The sequence below is a fragment of the Pseudopodoces humilis genome, chromosome 3, assembly GCF_049639895.1.
Source record: "Pseudopodoces humilis isolate 2021_Gansu_Grassland_sample_001 chromosome 3, ASM4963989v1, whole genome shotgun sequence".
NCBI lineage: Eukaryota > Metazoa > Chordata > Aves > Passeriformes > Paridae > Pseudopodoces > Pseudopodoces humilis.
Genome location: NC_142202.1, coordinates 60,859,482 through 60,885,405, shown reverse-complemented (window position 1 = coordinate 60,885,405; position 25,924 = coordinate 60,859,482). Strand labels below are relative to the sequence as shown.

General features: G+C 37.9%; 1 protein-coding gene across 2 annotated transcripts in view; it reads right to left on the bottom strand.

Annotated features, from left to right (window-relative positions):
- The window catches only part of PTPRK (protein tyrosine phosphatase receptor type K), a 382,407-nt gene that overhangs the window by 339,619 nt on the left and 16,864 nt on the right, over positions 1-25,924 (bottom strand). Inside the window, exon 1 of one of the 2 annotated variants that reach the window (XM_088052432.1) lies at positions 15,059-15,073. The exons of the other annotated variant lie outside the window; for it this stretch is intronic. The gene's annotated coding sequence lies outside the window, so the exon portion shown is untranslated. Of the gene's footprint in view, positions 1-15,058; positions 15,074-25,924 lie in introns of those variants that run through there. 2 annotated transcript variants of the gene reach the window in all.

Here is a 25,924-nt window from a genome sequence, read left to right as displayed (position 1 = left end):
TTGCAACTTGTAAGAATTCTCTTGCATATACCTTAAAGTTAGAAAACTTGTTCCTGACTTTGATTGTATCTGGGATTCTTCATATTTCCTTTTCCCCTTAGAAGCATTCCTGTTTTTCTACTGAGGTGGTACAAAGCCCCTATAAACCGGCACGTTCCAGTTTAGAAACTGTTTTCAATAGGAAAGAATACTGCTACTGATAACCACTAAGATTACACCAAAGGTGAAAGGAAAAATCTTTTGACATTTAACATAATTTTGCATTGCTCGGCCAGACATTTATTAACTGTTATTTATAGATTCATGTTTCTGCTCTGTGTCACAGGCTTGGGTTTTAGCCTTTTATTTTCCTTTTTTTAAGCAAGGCACGGTGGAAGCTGTAAAAGAAAGAGACAGAAATAAGGGAATACTTCAACTTACAGATTGCTCAATAAGATACTTACATCTATCTATTGAACAGCAAGGGCACAGGTCACTGGGAAAAAATTATGACACAGAGGACGAGAAATAAGAGAAGGTGAATTGATTACAGTCAATATCTCTCCCCTCAGCTCACAACAAAGATGAACACCAGGAGATGTGGATGGGATAGGGAGCAAACTAAAACTACCATATCCTTTCTTTCATAAAATATAGCTTATATCTTTGCTTGTCATTTCAAACTTAGAAACAAAGTACACAGCTATTCTTCCTATTGCATACAGAAGTTAGAAAATTGTCATCACTGTATTCCTCCTGACCTTTTTAGTGACAAAGTTACTCAGAAAAGGAGCAAGATAACTTTTTTTTTTTAATTTTAAAAAGGAAAAAAACCAAAAAGAAAAAGAAGTTACTTAAATTAGGTAATTGTGAGTAGAGAAATGTTAAGAGCTTGGTCAAAACCATACCAATTTCTTCCTACTATTCAGTAGTGCCTTACACCAATCCCTCCTATACAGAGCAAACCTTAGTGCAGCCACAGCTCAGGGAAACCATCCGAGGAGTGGGCTGGCTCAGATTCAGGGACTCCTACACATTAAGGTCAAGGATACACTGTGCAAGACACACTTCACGAAGCACTGTGCTTGTTTCTATTCTCTGAGGCACTTTACTATCATGGAGATAAAAATGTAGAGTCAAGCATTAAGTGCTATGACAGCCGTATCTGTGCTTCCAGCTAATGGAAAAGTACCAAACATCAACACCAGCCCACAGAGCAGAGGATCTCACACGACGGCTGTCACTTAACGTGTTCCCTTCCCACTCACGGTCAACAGCAGGGGCAGGGTAAGTCACTAGGTAACTTTATTAACCAAGTAATCCATTAACTTAAATCATAGGACAGAAAGTACAATCTGCTAAAAAGCAATTTATCAATTCCTTTCCAAAGTCACTTTGATACCCTAAGCCTGAAAATTTTGCTGGTCAAACCCCAATTGAAAGACAATAAATTTTGCAAAAACGAGTGTGTTCCATAAGAGAGGAGAAATTCTACTAACTAATGACTTTCCCTTAGCTTTATTTAAAACACATATCTTTGTGCCTTAAATGCAAACAAAATATCTGTATTTTACTAGTAAAGTATGAGCTGTGTTTGCTTAAAAGGCAGGTCCCTGCAACAATGCACCCTTCCTGTATGTACCACTCATCTGCTCACACAAACAGCCCACACACAACTCCTGTACCCCAATATATACCCAGTATAAATCAGGTATCCCAATACTGGTAACCCAGGATGGAGGGGAAAAAATCTATATTGTCGTTCAGATATAAGTGAATGAAGATGGGTTTGTTGTTGCAGAAACTGTAGCTCATTAAACTACAAACAAAAATAGCTTCAGTTTTATATGAAGGAAGGGATTTATGACTTGATGAGAGACAAATTGCCAAAAAACCCACTGCAAACTTGCAACCTAATTAAACACCTTCTGTTACACATAGCATGAAAATTACCACCACTGCTTTTTATGACTATAAAACCACTCTTCCTTCTAACTGTTATTTACCTCCTGTTGGCCAAGTGCAGTATAATGCCAGCATGCACCCTCCAGGATTTCTCCAAGTTCCTACAGACAGAACAGATCTGTATACTACCAGTCATGAGCTAGCTTGCAAAGAAACATATCTACATCCCCAAACAAAGGGGGTTTGTTTCTGAGTGGCATACAACTTTGACATTAGGAAAGCATTGTCAATAACTTAATTGCCTTGTTATGTCAAGTACAATACATACAATCAAAGGTTAATGACGTAGACCATTTCCCTCACCCCAAAAGCTCACTGGAGGAGTCAGACTTCAGAAAGATTACTCCCTTGAAACATCTGGCAGTCACATAGGCAGATTAAGAAAGTATACATGGAATGCTGAGCACCTCTTTAGTATTTCATTACCTCCCTGGCAGACAGTACCATTGTTCCACATATAGCACTTCATCTTGCGCTTCTTAAGTATGAAAGCATCCATTAACATTTGAAATTATTTAAAGCAGAACTGTAAACTCTTAAAGAAGACAAAATATTTAAACTGTACCTGAACACTGCAAAGAACCAGAAACCAGAAAACTAGAGAAGTATACGAGCAGTCAAAGCATTATAAGGCTCGATGCTTTTCAAGATCCTGCACATAAACTAAACTTCTGACCATTTCAGTGGCAAATTTTCACTATCTGCCTGCTAGCACATCCCTAAATCACTCAGAAATTCCTTTCACAAAGGGCACCATAATTAACTGTAGGGTTCAACGCAAAACACAAGGGAACACCTTCCAAATTTCACAAGTCCTTAGCAGAATTCAAACACCTGTTACACAAATGCCTATCCCATTACATTTTCATATCTGAAAAACAAGTGATTTTAGCTGCTAGTCAGTAGTTTAGGTAAAGTGTTGACTAAGACAAAGTAGAAGGCACCAATTTCACATATGCAACATAAAATTGATTGGAGATCAGTAAAGAAAGGGAGGGTGACATTGTTAATAAATGGCAATGAAAAATCATTCAATTTGCTATTGCTCTCTGAGGTTAGGTTAAGTTTCTATGAAGAAAATGTTTTCTAAACTTATCCCACTGGCAGCAGTACCGTAACTCCTAAGTATTAAACGACCTTCTGAAGAAATTAGACCTAACTTTTCTTACAACAGTCAAATGTACACACCCTAGTGAAACAGATTTGGTAACCTGATGGCAGTCAAACTAATCTAATATTGCATCCTGGCTCAGAAAAACACCCTGAAAAATTTGTCTTTAACTCTTCTGAAAGTTTAAACTGTCAATTGGAGGGATAACAGAACAAAACAGGGAAAAAAATCATCACAGCTAAGCAGAGTGTAGACTTTTCCAAAAAACAGTCAAAGTCATCTTTCAATAACCTGTTAGGAAAATTACATGAGAAGCATGACAAAAATATTTGAATTTGTACTCTGAAAGCAGATCCTCAGATGAAATACTGTCCAGATACAGGGCAGTTTTAAATTACCTTCAGAGAGGCTTGAATTTACATCACAGATATAGCTACACTAATACACTCTAACACCACACTTTTCGTACATGTTACAGGTTGCTCATGAGTCTGATTTTTATTTTTTAAGTCACACATTTCTGCTACCACCACCAGGCTTATTTCTCCACAGTCTCCTTATATATGAGGAAACAGAACTCCTAGAGTTAGCTTATCCAAACACACTGCCCAGTTATAGGGGAGATTGCAGGCATCTGGGAACATGTGCTCATGATCACTTAGGTCTTTTCTCAGTGTTACAAGCCAGTCTTGTAATCTTAAAAACACCTCATGTCTGCATATTTTCAGTACAAGAACACAGTGATAAGTCCTTCTGTAGACACTTACAATTATCACAAACTCAAACAATTTCTTCTCCCCCTATGTTCAATGCATCCCAGAGAAGTTTAAAGATATTTTACCTAGGTTATTCTGCCTTACAGACCTCCAAATCATTTCCTCTGTAAACTGCAAAGGCAATATAATTTTGATTTTGATTAGGTTAGTGTCCAGTTTCAAATAAACTCAAATCCAGTTTCTCCATTTCACAGCAGAAGTAATTGGGGGTACAAATACTATTCCCTACTCAGAATCAGGAACAAGGACAAGTCTCTCATCACTTGATGCTATTACTCAGCAGCTCCTCCTCAACCTTGTGCAACGTTTCAAGGAAAGAAACAGTTGCCAGTCCTCTTCCTGCTTCCTTGACAACCTCTTAAATCCTGTTTCAATATAATTTAGGCACTAAGTTCTTTCCACAAGCATGACAGGATATACAGGGGTGTACAATTGCTACAGTTATTGGCACACTTGAAGTTCATGCCCTACCTCAGCCTGTGACAACTTGCTCAAATACCTATACCTTTATCTACACAGGGAAGTTGGACACAAAGCACTGCTAAGAAGGAAGAGGATTAAAACCCCTTATTTTACTATTCATCTGATCTGAGGAAAGCATAGGACAATGCAGGGGCATTGCAGATGCTGCTTTGTCCCACTGTACCACATCTCATGGGTAGAAAGTCTTACATACTTTTCATCCAAGCCTACTCAGAAAGAAAAATTCTGTTGACCTGCACTTCCCTGCCTGAATACTGAAAGCAAAGTCAGTCAGAACAACACAAACACTCCAAAACAGGAATCCCCATGAACATTTAAATAGATTGGACACAGCCTAACCTGCTCATATTCTGTCATTTCTAGAGGAACAGCTACACATCAAATGTATCCCACACAAGCCTTATTTTCTTAAGATGTAAACATTCAGAATTTCTTTCCATCTTCCAAAATGACATCAACAATAAAGAACACTGTATCTAATACTACCACCACAGTTTATTAGATATATATGTATAACCACCTGTAATAATTGATATAGTAATTACACTGTGACAGCCAAAATACTTTAAAATTTAAAAAAAGCCCTGTTAACAGCCTAAATTCATCCAGAAAGTCTCAAATGACATTTCATCACATAAGATCTTCTGTATATTAAATCATCTCAATTTAAATAAATAAATAAATAAATACAACATTTGAAGCTGTTTTTAAATATTTAGAATTGTACTATGATCTCAGTGATTTCGGTTCATTGGTCATATCCCATGATAGCAGTGCCGCTCCTAAACATAAGACTTAACTTCTTAATAGCTCCATTAAACATGCTTCAAGATACAAAACAATTTTGCAAGGCCTAAGGGAATAAAAAAAGAAGGGCAAATTACGCTATGTGTGAGGCAATTATGCTATCTGTGAGTCAACACTAGCTTCTCTTCACTCTCTAAATATGTTCACAATTAACTGTTCCACAACTGCCTTCAACTTTTTGATACCACATAATCATTAATTGTTTCCTCCTTCGAGGCTCAAAAAGGACAAAACCACAGGAAAACCATCAGGTTTTAATAGTTCATGGTAGGTGGCATAAGAAAAATCTAACATGTATTTGAATACTGATTTATTTCTATTATGAAAGTTTATTATAAAATTTGACATCTCATTATCCACTAGCATCCAAATGGCTTTGTTTATGCAATTAGCATTTTTATTTGTATTTTAGTACTTCCAGACATGAGGGTAATAGCAAGATTCATTCATTTATCCCTTAAAATCTACACCTACTTGGGAACTCCAAGACAAAAGCCCCATGTGTGACCACGTTAATACCACTTCTGGGAAAGGGTTATTTACAAAACCAAGATAATGTGTAGTTGTTCTTTCATTTTTCTGCAATTGAACATAAATTTGGATTAACCATTCTGGGATGTTGTGTTATCTCATTTTCCCCATCATGTGTCACCATTTTGACTACTGAACAAGGACCACATAAGCACTTGTGATGTCAAATTAAAAAGCCCAATATTCCATTACCTGAATCACAGAAATAAAGCCTTCATGATAATTTACTGCAAGTAAATTTCACAGAAATGCACAACAGTTTTGTCTAGTTGTTTTTATTAGAAATAAGTCTCAGACTTTTACAAAATAACTTTCTACACCCTATTCCTACATTCACGATTACTGAAAAATTACTTTATGAAGCCAAAGCAAGACTGCAAGTACCTTTTTATTTATCTATATTCATTAAAACTATGACATGTCCTAAACCTCTTGCAATAATTGCAAAGAAACTGTAAAGTACCAGCAAGAATAAGTAGCCTCGTTATCAATTAGCCAATTTCATTTAGCAATCCCACAAGAGCACATAATTGGCTGTCAAGCTGAGCATCACACACCAATTCTTCTTTGAGACCACATAGCAAAAGTGAAATACCTGCAGTCTGCAGAAACAGCAGGTTTCCCTTACAAAGTTGCTTTCCCAGAGTACTTGTCTTATTCCTCAATCAATTCCCCGACTTCTTTGAAGCCACAAAACAGAGAAGCAATCAGATAAATTTAGACAATATTTTGTGTTCCAGCAGACCATAAATAAAAGTCATTAAAATCCCTATATCTATGACTTCTGATTCCCAGTTCACAATACTTATCCAGAGCACAAAATGGACAATGGAAATAAAACAGGTTAAACTTAACAATGACTACATATCTAAATAATTACACAGCCCATTTTATCAGAAAAGTGCTAATATCTTATTTTTTATTTTCTGACTGAGATCAGAGCTTAAATAATTTTTAATCTAATATGTGATGAAAATGTATCCATATTTACAACTATGCTATACGCTCCTACAACCTGGCATTTAAACCACTGACAATGGCATCTCTCCCCCTAGGAGGTCTGCAACCAATCTGTCAAGCATATCCTATTTCAGCAAATCTTTCTAACCAAGCAAATACAAAGCTCTCAATTAGGTGATCTGCCAGCATGTCTTCGAGTGCATTAGGTGCCAAATTTGAATAAAAGAAAAACAACACTGACAAGCATTCAAGCCTGTCAAGATCTATGCTAAAGCTGCATTAGTTCTGGTGAAGCCAGTGAGCATAAGCAGGCACTGTCCCTGAAAAAGTGTGAGGACAGGGCCACTCATCCTTCAAATGGCATCAGAGAAACTACACAAATAAGTAGAACAGAAGTGAAAACCCTCCCCTTCTGGCAGCAATACACACAGTATGTACAAACAACAAGTTTTTATTACACAACAAGAACCCAAAACATCCTTCAGGATTCTCCTCCACCAGTACTGCCACATCCCAGTAAATTTCCTATTCCCATAAAACTTCCTGTATTGGGGTTGTTGCTATTATAAAGAGGAAAGATCTACTTACAAACAATATAAATCTTTCCTTTTTTTGTAGCCCTACAAGTTCTTTCATGCTTTTCATTAAGGAAAAAACTGAAGTCCTGTACAGGCAAGTACAGAACAGTAAAACCATCCAGAATATAACCACTGGGAGTAGAAATCTCCAGGAAGAGATAGTGAGGAAGGTGGTTTGACTTCATCATACCTGTCTCTCCATACGCCTGCATTGTAGACTGCCCATCCTGCCCTCACCACTGGCCTTTGCTTGACTGATAGTAAATCCCATTTCCCAATCTATGCCACAAGAACGGCAAAAGTGTGAGTGTTCCCCATGCCAGATTTTCCTTTCAAAAAATAAAACAGGTTAACTATTTTTTTAATCTATATTTCATAGGCTTAGTGAAAGAGCAGACAGGTAAGACTAAAGGATTTGAGTGTTGGAAGGTGGAACTAACAGCTGGAGACTCTATTCACCCAACTGTGGTAAGTAACAGCCAGACTACTCTCCCTGGCTCTTTTTTAATCCATCATGAGAATAGGTAGACTTCAGCCTAGCTGAGGATTCACCAGAAGCACATATTAATTCCTTTCAGCAAATATTACATCTGTGTGGAAGGATGCCACACATCCTAATGCAGGGAACTTTTAACCTTTCCCCAAAAGACCACCTTTAGTCACAGCTATTTTACAAATGGAAACAGACAGCTTCTCGGCTCAGATAAGCCAAGTAGCAAAAGGTTTAACTGCATGGGTGACAGAATGTGTGAAGTTCCCTAACTCCCGCTAAACAGTGAGTTCAACAGCAGAAATGCTGTATTAAAGATTCCATGAATTTTAGAAATGCATTTTTAGAGCATCCATACAAAGGACAAGCCCATTAACGGTATACTGAGAGATTATTGTTCAACCCCCTAAGCTTTTGGCTTGAGCAGAAAAAAAGCAATGTGACTCACTGAACAACAAGGTAACAAATGACTGAGAAATACAACAAAATTCATTATTTGGGAGGACAATCAACAACATTTCTTGGTTTATGTTTTCTCCATTTTGTATCATATCAGGCACATGAATCATGGGCATGGCGTATTTAAGTACATTTCTGACTTATATATTTTGTAGTTTGAGGGAGAGAAATATATCTACACACTCAGTCAATTGCCACAGGTGTTTCAGTTCTATTGGAACACATTCTGCTAATTTTAAAGGGCTCAGTTATACTATGTTGGAGGAATAAATCTGACTCTGAGCTCATTTAAAATGTTCTAAGCAATATCTCTAAAAATAGGGGAAAGTTAAACATAGCTAGAAGCATATTGCATAACACAAATATATCATTATACCAGTGTTATGAATAACGGGTGGGAAATGCTTTACTCTCTGTTAGCATCTTCAGTCAGCGGGATCAGCTGTATGCAGAAGAGAAGCAAGGGAAAAGAGACATAGTTTGGCAAAGAAAAATATAAATCAGTGAGCTAACTGCTATGTGAGCCCTTACCTATTAATAGAATAGCCATTAGGAATAGCTTAATAGTTAGCTACTCTTCAGCTATTCCTTGATTAACATAATTAAATAAAATTCAGAGAGAGGGATTAAGAACCCCAACCCAGTTTGGAGACAACTTGTATATAAATCTTGATTTCAAATCTGAAAGTGAATTTTTTCCAGGTGTCCTCCTCCTTCACTTTTTCTGCATGAAGGATGTCCACTGCTTCATCACAACTAGAATGCTCCCTGCAAATCTGCATACAGTGATTAATTCTACATATTATCTTAATGAATAGAGACCAATCTGGGGAAGGGGCTGAGAGAGGGGCAGAGATAAACATGAGGGAGAAAAGGGGATTTTACTAAATGAAGGTACCAAGGGAGTGACATTTTCTTATCTTAACACCTACATATCCAAAGATATTTAAGATGTACAGTCTACAGTGATAAACATAACTGTTGAGGTGTTTCTGTTCATATAGGTTTTGGGGCTTTTGTTTTGTTCTAAAGATGATGAAAAAAAATCTGTTCAGAGATGCAACTTAAATCAACAATTTAAAGCTCAGTCTTAATCTATAGTTTAAAAAGGCTGCAGTCTGTTCCAATGTACTTACAAAAATATTTGACTGATGCATCAGGATAGAAAAGTACATAAAAGTTATAAAAACTAGTATTTGAATATTAAGAATAAAGTATTTCCCAAGACAGAAATTTTCCCAGGTTAAATGAACTTTTAAGTGAGTACCCAAAAACTGAGTACTTAAGATCCTAACATTAGCACACCATAATATTACAAAGTAGTATTTGGTCAATCAAATTTTCTATTCATTCCCATTTCACTTGCATTTTAAAAGATGGCTAAAGGCTGGAAGGTCTCCTCTCAAATACAAAAGTAACTGGTATATCTGAACTGTCTACTAAAAGTCTTTCAATTCCAGGGTGCATACAGCTTATTGCACACTTCTGTATTTACATATACTTAAAACTGACAAAAAAGTCATCTCCTATATATCACAATGAAATGTTTCCTACTCTATAGCATGTTTTGCTGTACTATGTATGTGATATTTTTATTTTCTCGGAAAAAAACCCCAAAAAACAGTCATTTCTGTTTTCCATTAGTTTGTAGACAGGAAAGTATCTTCTTTGCATTACAATGTCAGCTACATGTGATTCTTGGTCCAAGTTCAAAAATACTGTCGGCTCACTAAGTTTTAAATTTAAAGTTGATTACTTGCCCTTTCTAAAGGGTAGAAACATTAACACAAATCTCTTGATACTCCATTATGGTCTCATGGTCTGAGACATAACAGATCACAGAAAAGATTTGGAGTTTTCAGCTATTTCATTATATCACTTTCAATATCAGGTGACAAAAACAAACATTACTGACAATCCCTGAAGATTGTCTTTGGAGCATGTCTAGTGTCTCTGGGATCAAGTTTTAAAAAACTTCATTTCCTAGTACAATGGAATAGTTTATATTTATAGGCCAAAGTACAAATAACAAAAGGTCAAATTTATGTTGCTTGCCTACTAAGAACCTTTTTTTTTGTATCTTCACAGTGACTAGCAAAAGAATTTCAAGAATTCCTTTTTAAGCTGAGGCATGCTATCAGCCAACATTGAAATGGGCCTGGTATTTCCATCTGTTTACATATTCTGCTATATGCAACAAGCATCTGAAAGAAATTCTTTTAAGAAATTCCTATCTGAAGGTTGCTACCATTTCCTTCTTAAATTCCATTGATTTCTTCTCCTTTGAAGAAAACCAGCTAGACAGCACACTCCACCAATGCAGACACTGTCCTAGCCACAGAAGAATGCAACATGACCAACCACAGAATGGAGTAATTCTGCATTATAAACTTCAATGTACACTCTTTTGGATATATTTGGCAATTAAAACAGTAGGTAACCCAAAAATGAAAGCCAACTTTAGGCAGCCAATGCATTCACCCTAGTGGTAATAATTTTATAGCTAGATTGAAAATATTTTCTCAAAAACAACAAACTACTTTTTTGCACTGAAAGCGTAGTTGAAGTGACAGATATATATGCACACTCCCTGCCACCAAATGCACAAAGGGTAACTCTTCTAAGACTGCACTGCTCTGGGCCTTCTCCTCAGAGGTGTCAAGTTATCACTATTCTGAGCAGATACTGTGACCAATTGCTGCTTCTCATTGCTGCACAGCTGAATTCCAATAAGATCTGCAGCCATATTTCACTTAAATATGTAAATAAATTTCACTTCAATGTGTAAATGAATTATGATTCCTTTGGGACTGCAGGCACCACAGGAGGAGTCCTCTACAGCTACTGTAAACCTAATTTTCTAGGAGATTTAGTACAGGTCTACAAGTGTTTCACAACTGGGTTCAGGTATAATTTTGGCCCATCTAACTTCTGTCTCATTAAAGTTAGTGCAACCTATTTTCAGCAGACTTGAAGATAGCACTGGTGACAACAAGTGGACTAGCAGCACAGCAAATGCTGCTTTGAAATATCCCTGCAGGGGTTAAAAGTCTTAAAAGTGCTCCCCTGCTCGAAGTCAGTCACTTTGCAGTTAAGGCTTTGAAACACACAGATGTGTGAGACTACTAACTACACACTGTTCTCCCAGGGTTATGGGAAAAAAACAAATTCTCATATTCAGTCGTAAGACTGAGACTCATATGAGAGTGATAATAAGAGACTCCAGCAGGAATCAAAAAGGTGGGACATATCATTAAACCTCTTTTTTTTTAAAAAAAAAAGCAAAACAAAAATGTTATTCATGTCATGCCAAAAAACAGAACCGTTGAATACACAAAGATAACCTGAGTTGTAGCTTCACTCTTGTCCCCATATTATCAAAGCACTTCTAAGGGTATTCCAAATCTGAATAAATGAAAACCTGGCAAATATTTTGCTCCTTGCACTTTATGGAGTATGACTCCAGTACAATGCTACCCAGCTCTCTATCAGTCCACAGGCAATAGACATCAAAGTCTCAGAAGCGCATGTGAATATTGTGAAAACTACAAAATATTTGGTTTCAAACTTTTGCTTCGCTGTCTGACTCCAGAAGGACAGTTAATGTGCTAAAGAGTCACCTCCCTCTCTTAAAGGATAGTGCAGCACCGCCCTTCACTGCACAGTTCGACCTCTTCATTTGTCTTTGGAAGCACTCTGTATAAGCAGCTGCTCTTCATGGTAACTACCTCCTTTGATTAGCTGCTGTGAAAGCCTCTATCAATAGCGTATCTTTTTATCTCGTATCTTCTGACATACTTTGAAAATCCTATTACAGTGGACTCTACCCTCAAGGTTTGAGATTAAGCTGCACCCTCCTCATTAACTATATTATAATTGCTGTCAGCCTGAACCTGTTTTTCTCCAGAGCACCACTAGACAATGTTGACGAGGTATTTGTGGACTGAAACATCCTGGCAGGCTCCCTCCAACACTGTAATGCTTTAGAGGTATTATTGCACAGACCTGATTAGTTCGAAACACTGCACAAGTCTGTGTAGTGTCTCCCTGCAGGCACATCAGAGGTCACAAACACAGTCCTTCAAAGTCCAGGCTTGCCCTTATTAGCATGCAGCTCTGTGTCTCAATACCACACATTTGTTCTGTTTGTACCCTACGACCTCTTGCATGCACTGGGTGAAATCCTCTCCTGATATAACCCTTGAAAATGACAGTAAGTACCACCATCGAAATGAAAAAAAAGTTTCAGAAGTTGCTCATTTCAATGACAACAGCCGGTATTGAAACCAACTAATGTCTACAGTACATTTATACACACTCACACACTTCCACACCCTGAGTTTTGGGAAATTTTCCAGTCTTATCTCTAAAGTAAACTCTTCCTTTTTGTTAGCAGCCACTGATAACAGCCCTCAGTTCAAAATTTGTTACTGGTAAGACTTCTCTTCGGGGCAGCATTGCCACCATTGACTTTGCCTATACCCTGTAAATTTCTTGTGGCCTAGGAGCACTCAGGAGACTCTCTGACCCACAAAATTCTTTCCAGTAGCTTAAATGCACGACTCCCATTTTTAGCTACTTCACTAAATCCCTTAAAGGACTTACAACTAGAGCCACAGTCAGCATTCAAATTTTTTTCAGTTTTATTAAAACTAATTTTAATTTCCCCACTTGCAATTTGGCATACCTGCAAAGAAAGCCTGTTTTCTTCTTTATAAACATGTTACAAATGTCCCTTATCAATTGCCAAATTAAATTCCAATTTAAATTAACTAATGTCTCTTACAATATTCTTCAAAGCCTTGCCATTAGGCATTTGTTCCTCACAGTTACATACTCAGCTAGTCCCAAGATACATGTAAATACATGGAAACAAGGTTTCTTTCGCCTGTTGTCTCCTAGCCTATTGCTATTTTTGGTATGTATTTCGAAAGGACAGTAACTACTTCAAAGTAGTTGATGGTCTTTGTGAAATTATCAGCAAGATTCATATTTAGAAACTGCTAGAAACTTGGAAGTTTGGAAACTACAGTACAAAAAAAAAAACCACACAAAAAAAAAGTTAGCTCTTAGTTGATATTCCTGCTTTCTGAAACAAGCTTAATGTGGGGGGGATAAGCCCCTAAAAAGTCTTAGGAGATTCTTTTATCCTAAATAGTGACTACAGCACAAAATATCTATGCAATATTCCCACTGCCTCCCTGAGCTTCCTTTTCTTTTTCTGACAAAGCAGATTCTACACAAGCAAGCCGCCTAAAAAGACGTATTAGAGATAAATACGAAGTTCACCAAGAAGCCTGCCAGTCTTGCTGTACCACACAAAGTACAAGAAGTATTAATCAACAAGATTTTGGAATGATAACTCATTCTTGCCTACACTCTGGAAAACAAACAACAGAAATGAAGAAAATAAACTAAATCACTTAACTTTTATAATACTTAGCACACCTCAATTTCTATTCCTTCCTATCTCTGGTTTCTCCTTAACAGAAGTGACAGGTAGTAATACAAATGTAGTAGCACTTCTGTTGTAAAATCCAAAGTGGATGCAAGTTTATTAAGTGGAATATAAAATTAGTTATCAAACTGGAGCATCAGAATAGTTGTACAAGATTGGACATAAATCTTTGTGCATGGAATTGTTAATCCTGAAACATACTTTCAAAAATAAACACTGAAAACGAACCTAAATCCTTTCCTCTCATAAGGAAGTTTCTCACTGTATTTTGCATGTCAGAAAATGCACAAATTCAACTGCAGCAGAGCATTCCACAGCTGTGGGTACAAAGGACACACAGTGAGTGTTAAGCATTAAACCAACACAAACAGCAAATTGATTTTCCAGGAGAGCCTTTCAAAACTTCAAAATGGAGGGAAGGGAGCAGAAAAGGGAAACTTTTGCAAAAACTGAGCTGCTTTGTTGCTCTGTGGAAGCAATTGAACACTAGATAGAAATGACAGAAAACATAAGGCATCACAAATATTAAATAATAACAAGTTATCTAATTATATCTTCAAACAGGAAACTATTTCCAAAGCCCTAGGAGTCAAACAGAAAATGGCTCAACATGTACAGCTAACACTTCTATTCAAGCTAGCATTGGGGACACTGTTCGTTTACACTGTTTCTTGAATAGATTGTAAAATATTGAATCATACAATTTGATAAATAAAAATGCCCTAAAAATTAGTGTAGGTGGCCCCATAGAGTTAAGATGATTAAGAAGTATCTGGACAACCAGAGAGGACCCCCTTGCAGTTCACCCAACAAAGGCTGAGGAGGTCATCTCCAGCCTCTGACACATTTTGGAGGTGTAGGGGGGCACACCTGCACCTGGCCCTTGCAAAGGCTGTGGGCATCCTGTCCGCAGACAACAGCAGCCCTACACCACCAGTGTCTCATTCCCTGTGCCACCTCTAGACAGACAACAGAATTCAAAAGCAGCAGGAAAGAAAGCGTGGTGCTCTCTGTCTCCAGGCACGCACGTGTGATGCACCAATCAAGGGATCTCAACCTGTACCAGTGCGCAGAACGGCCTTTCCCAAGCAGGCTGTGGGCTTGGGAAAGACAGGGTGTGAGTACTCATACGGCACCAGTTAGCTGCACAGGCTTCTAAATTGGTCAAACAAAATTTACATTTTCGTGACAGCATGAAGACAGAAGTGGGAGGAGAGGAGGTACTTCACTGCTACGATTGCTCATTCAAACTCCCAACTGCTTCAGCTTTCCAGTAAAGCTAATGGGCTCTCCTTAACTTCCAACATTTCTCCAGTTTCACACCTCCAACTTACGAATTCCTACAAACCTGTGGGAAAAGAGGATGGCTGGTTAAACAAAATCCAAGCCACTTCCAATTTTGCAAGATGAGGAATAGATGAGGACAGATCGGGAATTTAGGACAGGAGAAGTTCACACAACCTTAAATAAGCCAGTCACTGCTTGTCTACGCCGTACTCTGGGTTCGGAGGAACATGCCTATTAACATGTAGATGCGCACATTGCTGCGCTACCTCTTCCCACCAGTTTGTGCGAGTAAAACCTCAAAAAAAAAATTTACAAACGCGAACAGAAAGCCAACCAAACGGGAGGCCTGTGGCAGCGCTGCCGGCACGGGCAGCGGGAGCGGGCGGCAGGGCGCGGACCCTCTGCTGGCGCAGGGCCGGGCACGGCGGCTCCGCGCCCGCGGGGGATGAGCCGCGCCAGCGCCCGCGGCTCCGGCGCGTTCTGTACCGCCACCTCCTGGCCCCTGCCGGCCCGCAGAGCCCGGCACGGCTCCGAAGGATGCTCGGAAAGCCGGGAGAAGGGTGGTTGTTAGAGGTGGTCTCCAGAGAAACTCGCTGGCGGGGGAAAACCAAACCAGACCAAAACAAATAAACGAAAACGCCCAAACAAACTACAAAAAAATAAAGGGGAAAAAATATAGGAAATGAAAGCTCTGCTTTTTTTTTTTTTTTTTTTTTCTTTTTTTTTTAAAGCTTCCTTTGCTTCCACCAACCAAAAGAGGAGAGAAGGGGTGGATCAAGGCTGAAGGAGAAACCAAAAAACTGAAGAGAAACAAAAACAGAGAACGACAAGCTCAAGCCAGCTGAGCTTCCAACAGCAGCTACCCCCAGACAGTATTACTTTTTAGTGAAATGGGAAAAAACAAAGCAGCATTGTCCATGTCAAAAAATAAACTGTCAGGTATCTACAAAATGCCTGCTCCACAGCAAGCCTGAGAGCCTGCAAGCTGAGGAAAGTTTACCTGGAGATTTATCCATCTACTGTCTCTTCTTGCCACCTGCCTTCCTGAAGGCCTCCCCTAGAGAGCAGGGTCTTCATGGGTTGTAGTAGCAGAAGGAGATACCATACAGTGCCAACACCTACAGCTTGCAAACAGCTTTCAGCAGAGCTGGAATGAGAGTTCCAAAGAGCTCTTCCAGCAGAAAGTTTAAAACCCATTGGGGCAGGCAAGGCCTCCCCCACCCATCATTCAGATAGTCCCAGCTACTTCGGAAAAGACAAGTTGGGAACACCGAAAATCCCTCCATGCCCACAATTAAATGGCTTGAGAAGAAAAAGACACTTTTGGGCAAGTTAGGGAGAAGCAAAGCACTCATCTTGAGTATTTTCTTAAAGTTCCTTTCTTAGTTTCTTCTCTGATGATTTTTTTTCATTTTACTTCCTGGTTACTGAGAAAAGGGATTTGCTTCTGCAAATAAGCTGGACCCAGATTTAAAGAAAATTGCTGTGTATATGAAGCTTGAAATTCCAAGAGAAATTAAAGTTGAGTCAAAAAATTAATACATGAAAATGTATGTGTTTGTGTCAGAAAAATTATGGTATTGGGTTTTGTGCATTTCTTGTGGTTGCACCTAATCGTACCTAAGACCACCACCCAAGACTATCTCAGCAACAAAGAAAAAAGACAGTACTCACATGTGCAATGCTTGCAAAAATCACACTACTTAAAAACATCTGGCAAAACATATTGATTTTGTGCTTAAACATCAGGTTAACGTTGCGTTTATAATTAGTGCACATATAATTACACAGGGTTTTTTTGTAAAAAAAATTAAACATGATTCTCATAACAAAAAAAAAAAGGAAACGGAACCCAAAAGAAAACAAACAAAATAAGCCACCCACACACAACTTCTGTAATTTACAAATGTGGCTTACAAGTATCTGAAATTGATGCTTTCCGCTATCTCAAACATAGGCTACTTATAGAAACAGATCTTGTAACAACATAACATGCAAAATAAAATGTGTCCAGCTTTGTTTGTTAGAGCAATTTACATGCACTTGCGTGACACCATGCTATGAGCAACTCAACTCCACGTTCCTGTCCAAACAAATCTAATCTCTTCCTTGCAACAAGCGCTCCAGAGCCTTCAAGTTGATTTTACCCAAGAGTATTTCTGGGCTATCTTTGGAATGCTTGTGGGGTGGGGGGAGGGGTGAGGGACCAAGAGGCAGTAGAAGAAACACTAGCAAGTAATAAGCAAATACAGATGGAAATTAAAACTTACTTTGTGTGTTGACCAAAAAAATTATGCCATTCCCTATAAATCACTGCCTGGCTAACAGTGACCTCTGCTAAAATGTTTACAATGTTAATGCTGTCCTGTAAATTCAATCTCTATGAAAAATGGCACTTTTACCTCCTCTACTGATTTATGTTATTCCATTCATATGTACTTGCACATTGGTTAATAAATTATGTGCTCATAGCCTGCTCTACGTTCAGCTTTCGTGTTTCCAAAAAAAAATTGTTACTTAAAAGAGGCAGGTTTTCTACTAAGCTTTGATTAAAAATACCGTTAAAATCTCAGAATAAAATAAGTAATTTCATCTCAACTCCGATGCAGATTATACAGTTTTTTCCTGCTCATTCTTTTATTTCCCTGATTTAAGCTGCTCCACAGCTTCTCTTGTGTTTCAGTTCATAAGCTTTTTAAAGAAGGGAAATCAGACACTTCTTTGTGTAGGAAATGCCATTCACACTTAAAGCTCTACAGAAACAACAAAAGCATGCACAGAAACTCCCTCACAAATTGCTTTGTTAGAAATATTTGGAAGTTTAAACAAGTTCCAGGTTTAAATCTGTGCCAAAACTTAGTAGTTACATAGTTAAGGTTCTCCCTTTATCTTTACTTTGACCAAAGCTCACACTAGAAGTCCTCAGACTTTGTAGTAGTGCTCAGAAGTTATGAAACTTGGTAACTTCCAAACTTTATTCCACTACCTGCAAGAACAAAAGCCAAATGGAAGAGTGAAAGGACACAGAAAAATCAAGAGGAACATATAAAAGCAAGTTCTCAAAGGGTTTCTGCCACAGATAAAATGTAGCAGTCAGTGAAGAGGAAGATTACTTCTTCACTGTTCCCAGTTAGAGGTTTTGCCACTGCAGACCCAAAAGAAAGAACAACTGTCTGCAGTGAAGCACCAGCCCATTAATCAAAATTAGGTATTTTAAAGTGACTACTTTTCAAAAAAAGATAAACTGCCATTCCCCTAAATTTCAAAGTTTGTAATCACAGCTTGTAAGCACTTACAATTTCAAGTTTTCTATTACTTCCAAGAGACACTTTGCATTTGTAACATGGAATATTACAAAATGCTTTTCTCTGCATTATTCTCAACACTATTTCTCTTCTTCTGTCATGCATTCTGCTAGTCCTTTGCAGACGTTGTCTGAGAGAAGTATTAAATCCCACAAACCTTCTTTAAAAACCAGGGAAGTTATTGCATCAAATTTCATAAAGCATTCAGCTATTATATTGATGGCAGTGGGAACATTATAAGTAATTTAAATAAATCCTACTGGTCTCATCCTCCTTCCACGACTTAAATGCAGGGATCAACATAGAATTAATGACCAACAAAAATTAATTAAACAGGAAGGGTGAGAAAATGGAGGCATCTATTCTGATGTGTCCCAGAAGCATTAAAATAATGCCTTACTTAGCACTAGCAGACAATATTGTAAAACCTGTTTCTTAAAAGATCTAGAACCAGCTTTAACCTTCCAAACAGATTCCAAATGCAGATTCTAGAACTGTAACTCTAGAAAGAATTTTGTAGCAAAGTTATTAGTTAAGAATGCCATATTCAAAAAGCATGCTACTAGATCTACCCAGAAACTACCCTCACCTTTTTCACAGACCATTTACATCCACTGCTGAAGACCAGAGATCCCATATTTTTAGGGGTCTGACTGGTAGAACAGTTAATGTTCCATTTAACACTGAGCTAACTAACTCTCAGTGAATATTATAAGGACTAAACAACAACAACAAAAAGTTGTCTTTGAACAATTATGGGCAAAACAGTCTTTATCATTATATATTTAACATTAATGATTTTTGATATTTAACAAAATGAACTTTGGTATTTAAGAACAAAATTCAACATTAATGAATATTGTCAGTATTGATTAGGTTCTCACAAACTCAACAAACACCTCTCAGATACATCACAGTGCTCTGCCCCTCCCATAAAGAGAGCAAAAATCCAGACTGTACTGACAAGTACAGCAATCTCTCTAAGCTAAGTTTGTCTCTTCCCAGAGAACCCCTTTATTTCTCAAACTGGACATGAATGACAACCGTAAGTGAAGAGCACAGATTCTGGTTTGCCTGCACAACAGAGAATGATAATACAAATATTTCTGTTGTTTCTCCTAGATATATCCAACCCTACACAAACAAAACCAGAAAAAGTGAGGAGTTTCAAATCTGTATGTTCAAATCCCTGCTCACAATGTGATCACAATGTTTCAATACAGGGATTCTGTTCTAAATGCTGTTGAATTACAAAATCTGACTCAAAGTTTAGGCATAGGAGAACACAATGCTAAAAATTCAGGTGATTAAGCCAGGAAAAGATACTTTTAAAAATTAGTGTCTTCTAAGAGCAGTCTGTCAAAATCAGATGCTTGTCTATTTAGGTCCTCAAGGTCAGTACTGAAAATATGACACAAGTTTCCTGTCTAATTTTCTACAAAGTAATCTCTTTAGACCACAGCAGCCTCTGGCAAGATTCTTTTTTATTTAATAAATAAACAAATAAATAGAATCACTAACAACAAAAAACCTTCAGCTCTAGTAAATGCAAATGTGGTAACATATTAATGATAACACCAGGGCTGGTAACACAGAATGGCTGTACAGAGCAGGCCCTGATCATGTATTTCTGTCAATTTCTATCAAAATTAATCACTATTACTTGTCCACTTCAGACACCTTCAAAAACCCAGAATGTCACAGATAAAAATCCTAGATAGAGTCACGATTTCAGTACTGTCCAGTTAATAAACTCTGGGATCTTAGTCCCATAACACTATCCCTCCTCGACTGCTCCAAGAAAAATATATATCTGTGCAAAGTATTGCAGTTACAACCTGGTTTGCACCAAACACCACATGGAACTCATAAAATAAAAGTGTGATTAGAAGCAGCACACTTTACCTCCATGTAACGTTGCCAAGACCAAGAAATCAGAAAACAGAGCCCTGAAACCACAATCTGAAGAATAAATGTGCAATGTTTATCATTTACATCTTTAATGCCACCTAATAATACTACACGTGCCATTACAGCGGAAAGACATAATTAGGATGATTCATCTAGAAGAGGTAGCACTTTCAGTCTTTTATGACAAAGGACTTAAGCTACAATGCCAAGCAACAGATTTGCTTTTACAAAAGTACTATCTGGTTTCAAATTTATGAATCACTACAGAAACCTTCAGACAGGACTAATGTCATCCAGAAGGATTTCAAAGTTACCTTGAATAAAAAAAAAAATAAAAAAAAAGAAATTGTTTCACTCCAACTTTTTTATTGGTCTGTCCTTTTCAAGTCTTTCAGCACAAAATTAGAAATATCATTAACAGTCTGCTTCCCTATTTGCCTAACCCTAAAGGAGGACTACTCAGGAAAAAAAAATCCAATAGGAAAAATGTTTCCAGTATGCTGGCACACTAATTCTAGTATGCTCATGCTTATAAAAGGTTTCCACATGTTATCCAAGGAGTTACAAACAGACTGACACAAAATAACTGGTAAAAGGGAAAGCATACATTCTAAATTCAGTAAGCAATGTAGATTTGATCACCAATTTTGACCTTTTACTAGTTGAAATCTCAGAACAAAAATAACGTCACAACTACAAGCATGCAAAACCCTTTAAAGCAGCACTGTAACCTTTTTGAGCAGTTGAAAGCAGATATCAATGAAGTGCCAAAGAGGCCACAGGAGACGTAACACAGGGGCATGAGGAGATTTACATAGAGGAGGCTTACAGAGAATACTGGCATTTGAGTTGGTTAACCCAGCATATGGCTGAACATGACAGTGCACAATTTACTGGTTTTCTTCTAGGACTGCTGGCAACAAGCATTGCACAGTGTTTCAGAATGAAATACATTACATCCTTTCCCCAGAAGTAGACAGAGAATTCTGAAGAATTTCCAACTTTTTAGCTGCAGCTGTGACTGCAGGGAGCCCAGGAAAAAGGAGTGGGCACTTCATCCTTTCTAACCAACAGCAAGCAGTCAACCCAAGCTGGAGCAAAATACACGGCCTTAACTATGAAGTCCTAAAAGTTATCCAGACACGTCTGATGGGGAAAAAATAGGAAGGGTTGCCAGTAAACAGGATAACAGATGAAGGGAAAACCTAGGGGCATGATTTAATATTCATCTCCCTTACCTAGTGGCACACCAACTATGGTCTCCACCCTTTGTGCCTGTACTCATGCTCATCCCAGCCACAAAGCCATGGATGTGGAGCTCTCTCAGGTCAGGAATCAGCCCTGCACTCCCAGAACTGCCGCTGGCCCTGCTGCTTCCCTGTGGCAACAGCATCGCTCCTGGCCCTCCCTTCCACCTAAGTGGCACCTCAAGGAATGGGTTGCTGCTAGATTATCAGGCTGGACTGGCAAACCAGGAACAGGCAAGTTCATGCCAAGGAAAGGGGGGAGAGACACCAAGAGAAGCACCAGTTCAGGTCAGCTGCCAAGGAACCTACTCCTAACCTTATCTCAAGGAAAACCAGAAAAAGAAAAAGTGCTTGTCACGTTAACCCAGATGCATTTACATTTCTGAGTTATTTAGACAACAGTCAAAATCTATTCAAGCTTGGGGTGAGGTTAAAACACCCCTTACTTCCACATTCCATTTGTAGAAATGAAGTAGGATTGAAGACACAATTACCATAACCACGTACTTTCCAGAGCACTAAACCTGTATGTAAAGTTCAGTGCAAAGTCTCATGACAGCCTAAAGCTACCATGAGTAATACTACCTTCCACAACTCACAAGTCAAGCTTCAGCCAGTCTCTTCCCACTTTCTTCCCAGTGTCTTCACAGGGAAGTTGGTTACCACCCTCAGAGGTGGCTGAGCAGAAAGGTCACAGAAATCCAAAAGAAGCCAGGCAAAAGCACAAATCCCTGGTGCCAGGGCAGTCTCATGCCAGTCAAAGTTTCTGCTTCAGAGGAACTCCAAGATCCTCAAGATCACTCAAAGATCCTCCACCTGCTTCCAGATGCTGGAAAACTTCAGGCAGTCTGGAAGGAACCCTCCAACAAATCCCAAAAATACACTATAAAACCAGCTCCAAATTATACATTAGGCCAGACAAATCTATAGCCCCAGGATGGAATCAAACTTGCAGTTGATAATCCTAGAAAAACGCAGAAACATAACACCTGAATAAATGAATTTCAACTTGCCAGCATAGAAAGTAATAATTTCAGTTGACTCATGGTTTCCCTCCTGTTTGCAATAGTGAAAGCAACTCGAATGAGTGCTCAATAACTAGAAGAAAAAACAGAGTAGTGGTAATAACAATAATAATAAAGTAATATGCAGGAAAGTAAAAATTACATAGGGATGTGTACATGAACCTTATTGGCAACTTCTAAAATATTCCTTGTCGCATGTAAAAAGTGGAGAGTGAATAATTTTTAATTTGCAAATTTGCTACAGGCAACAGTCATAGTTTCAGAGAAAACAGGTATAACAATTTTGCAGCATTGCTTCGGCAATGCTTGGAAGATTTCTTGTTTAATTAAGATGATCCTAGAAACACAGAAGAGGAAATAAAATACCAATCTTCCTGAATGTAAGCAGTTTTTTGTTTTCGTTTTTCTTCTAACAATGCCAAATGCTCTATCAAATTGGCTCTCTCTCTACACTAGAAGCTAGCCTGAAAACAAAAACATTTACACTTCTCATTTCTTTCCCTCCTTGTTCAAGCTAAGACATATGTAATATCCATAACACACATGGCTCCACAGTGAACTGTGACTTCAACATACCCATTTGACAATGAAGAAAGCCCCAAGGTCTGTATTTGTAGGAATAAAGCAGATCACATTAATCTGGCTGTAGGAATTTCAAGACTGGTATCATATTGCAAGTGGCTACCCACTTGAACATAATTTCTCCTCAGGTTTTTCTTTCTACTTGAACTGCCAGCAGTGTTAACTCATTCAAGCAGCACACATTGCCACTACAGAATCCTAGGAAAGCTCAAGATCCTACAAAGAACAACCTCCAATACATGAAACCAAACGGAATTGAAATTTAACTGGTTTTGACATCATTCTACACAAACCAGTCTTCAGTTAGCAATTTGGAAGCCTACACACTATATTTGAAATTATTTTACAAATGCAGTTTTGAAAGCTTAGAAGATTTTCTTTTATTCAAAATAGCAAGGCAAAAATGGGATAGATTTTTCTTGTGAACGAGAAGCTTTAACTGGAAACCACGAAGTTTACCCTAATTGCTTTGGGTAGTCCTGAAGTAGTCCCTGAATGAGGTTGCTTAACTGTCCTAAGCACAGTCAATTTAAAAAGACTAATCAAGAAAAACCCTTTAGAGTTGAATCATTTTCTCAGAAATTCCAGGAAACTAGAAGTTTCAAGGCTGTTTTATAAGATATAACGCTGCCAGTATTTACAAATGGGATTCAAAGGTCTAGGCCAATAAGTAACACATTAACACTTTTTTTTATACTTCTTTTAAATCACAGAGTGGGGGAAAATTCATAGTAATAAGAATAATAAAAAAATTATAACAGCCATTCTACTAAACACAATCTCCTCAATTTGGGGCTTCAATTGTTTGTTGGCTTCTCGTTCTTTCCTCATTTTCCTTAATATTGTGAGGTTTCCTACTTAAAAAAGCATCTGAATTATCATTATTCCTGAATTTTTGAATGGCAAGGAGTGATCATCAATAATATACTGTATAAAAAAATAGAAAAAAATAAAACATATCTGGGTCAACAGTATTATAATTTCAATTGGAAATGTTAATAGCAACCAATGGGAGAGAGGGTTTTCCCCCCATCTAAAGCAACTTAAGCTCCTGATCTTTCTCAAAGTAGAACTTTAAAGCAAATATTTTGTGACATATTTGCCCTCAGCATCTATTTTCATTACAATGGGTTGCTAGTCTTCTACAGTTTTCCAGAGTGTGCATCAAACTCTTCATCAGAATGAAAATAGAGCATGCAAAGAGAAACAGAAAGTGACAAAGCAGGACAGCACACAATAATACACACACGAGATACAGAAGTGGAAGTAAAATCCTGCAATCACAGCTGTCTCAAAGGTTAGTGTTGTGTAACCCTAAACTGAATGCACTTTAAATGATGCACTGTTCCTTCAAATACAGTAAATGTGATACTAATTGACACTGAGTGATCTTTACATGTAGCACGCATCCCATAACAGAAGACACCTTGTCCACAGAGAATTGCTGAAGAATTCTGTGCTAAGTGAAAGAACTCAATCTGCTGTTTTAATTTTGTAGTTAAGAACTAAGAAACACAATAGCCAATCAAAATTACTTGGATATTAATATTTTACACTGAACCTACAGAAAATTACTACGAAATTTTCCACTGATCTACAAAACAAAAGCATCTATACCTCTGGAATGAAAAGTTGCTTCTGTTTCAAATTCTAAAGTAACAAAAAAGTCATCACTCAATTTATCGTATGTTAAAACAAGTACGAACGGGTAACTACTTTTCCCAAATATCAAATAGTCTGAATATATTAGCTCAAAAGTTTTGACAATATGAATAAAGCTTGTTTCACAAATACTAGTACACATCACATCAAACACATCGTGCACAAAGGTGCTATTCTGTGGGTTGTTTGAGTTTGAGGGTTTGGGAGAGGGGGCATGTTTTCCTTGGTAAGCAGCAGCTTGTTTCTTGATTTTTAACCATGAGAAGGTTGTCTGTAACAGCTTCAGAGCACACAGCTTCAAGCAGACTTAAACTAATCCCTTTCAGAATCTGCCGACACAGCGTGCTCGCCGCTCTAACTCCCGCTGGATTGGTTAAAGCTGCTGAAGGAGTTAAGTCTCCCCTTTGCTGAGCATTAGCACAGCCCCCTCGGCAGAAGTATGGCCATCCTCTGTGGTCACAAAGGACTAAACACACTTCCCACTCCATGATCTGCATGTTGGCTTCAAGCTCTGACCTGGATTATTGGAGCAGACAGTCATGGATAAGAATTCCTTAAATTGCCCCAAAACAGATCACTAGATGCCTTGGGGACCTTAGCTATCTGAAGTATTTCTGAGGCTAAAGCCAAGCTTTCTCAAAGAAAGCACTACAGAAAAATCAGTCTTGCTGACAGACCTTAATGCCATACCTTTAGTTGAGTCACTGCTGTTTGCTGGGGACACCCCTTCATACACGTCTCCTTATTGGTAACTTTAAAAATAGCCTTGTACTAAAAGCTACGCAGTCCACACAGCTCAGCTTGAATAAGCACAATATATTATCTGACTACGTGCTTCTTCTCAAGCAAATTCATTGGAGAACCTGAAAAATGTACCTCCCTGATACATTGAGGAAAAAGGTTTAACAGGACCTTCAGAGACTTCCCAAAAGAGAAGGATAAAATAGGGGTTCAGCATTAAAAGACAGATTTGATGTTTATACTCAACAGAGCAAGGAAGGGCTGAATCATATACCTGCCTTATTTTAATCGTGACAAGAGTGCTTTTGTACCATAGGATGACACATTGGAACAATGAAAATTAGTCTAAATTATCTCTAAATTAATTTTATTTCACTTTGAAAAACTTGTGTAGCCTCTTTTTTCCTGAATTAGTCTACTTTAATCCAATTTACCATAATCCATTCCTAAGGTGAATTATACTAAACTAAATTTTAATACGACATGTTAATACTGAATGAAAGCAACCCACACAAAATTTTAACATGATTTAACTAAACTGTTTTAAATTAATTTTTAATTTGAATT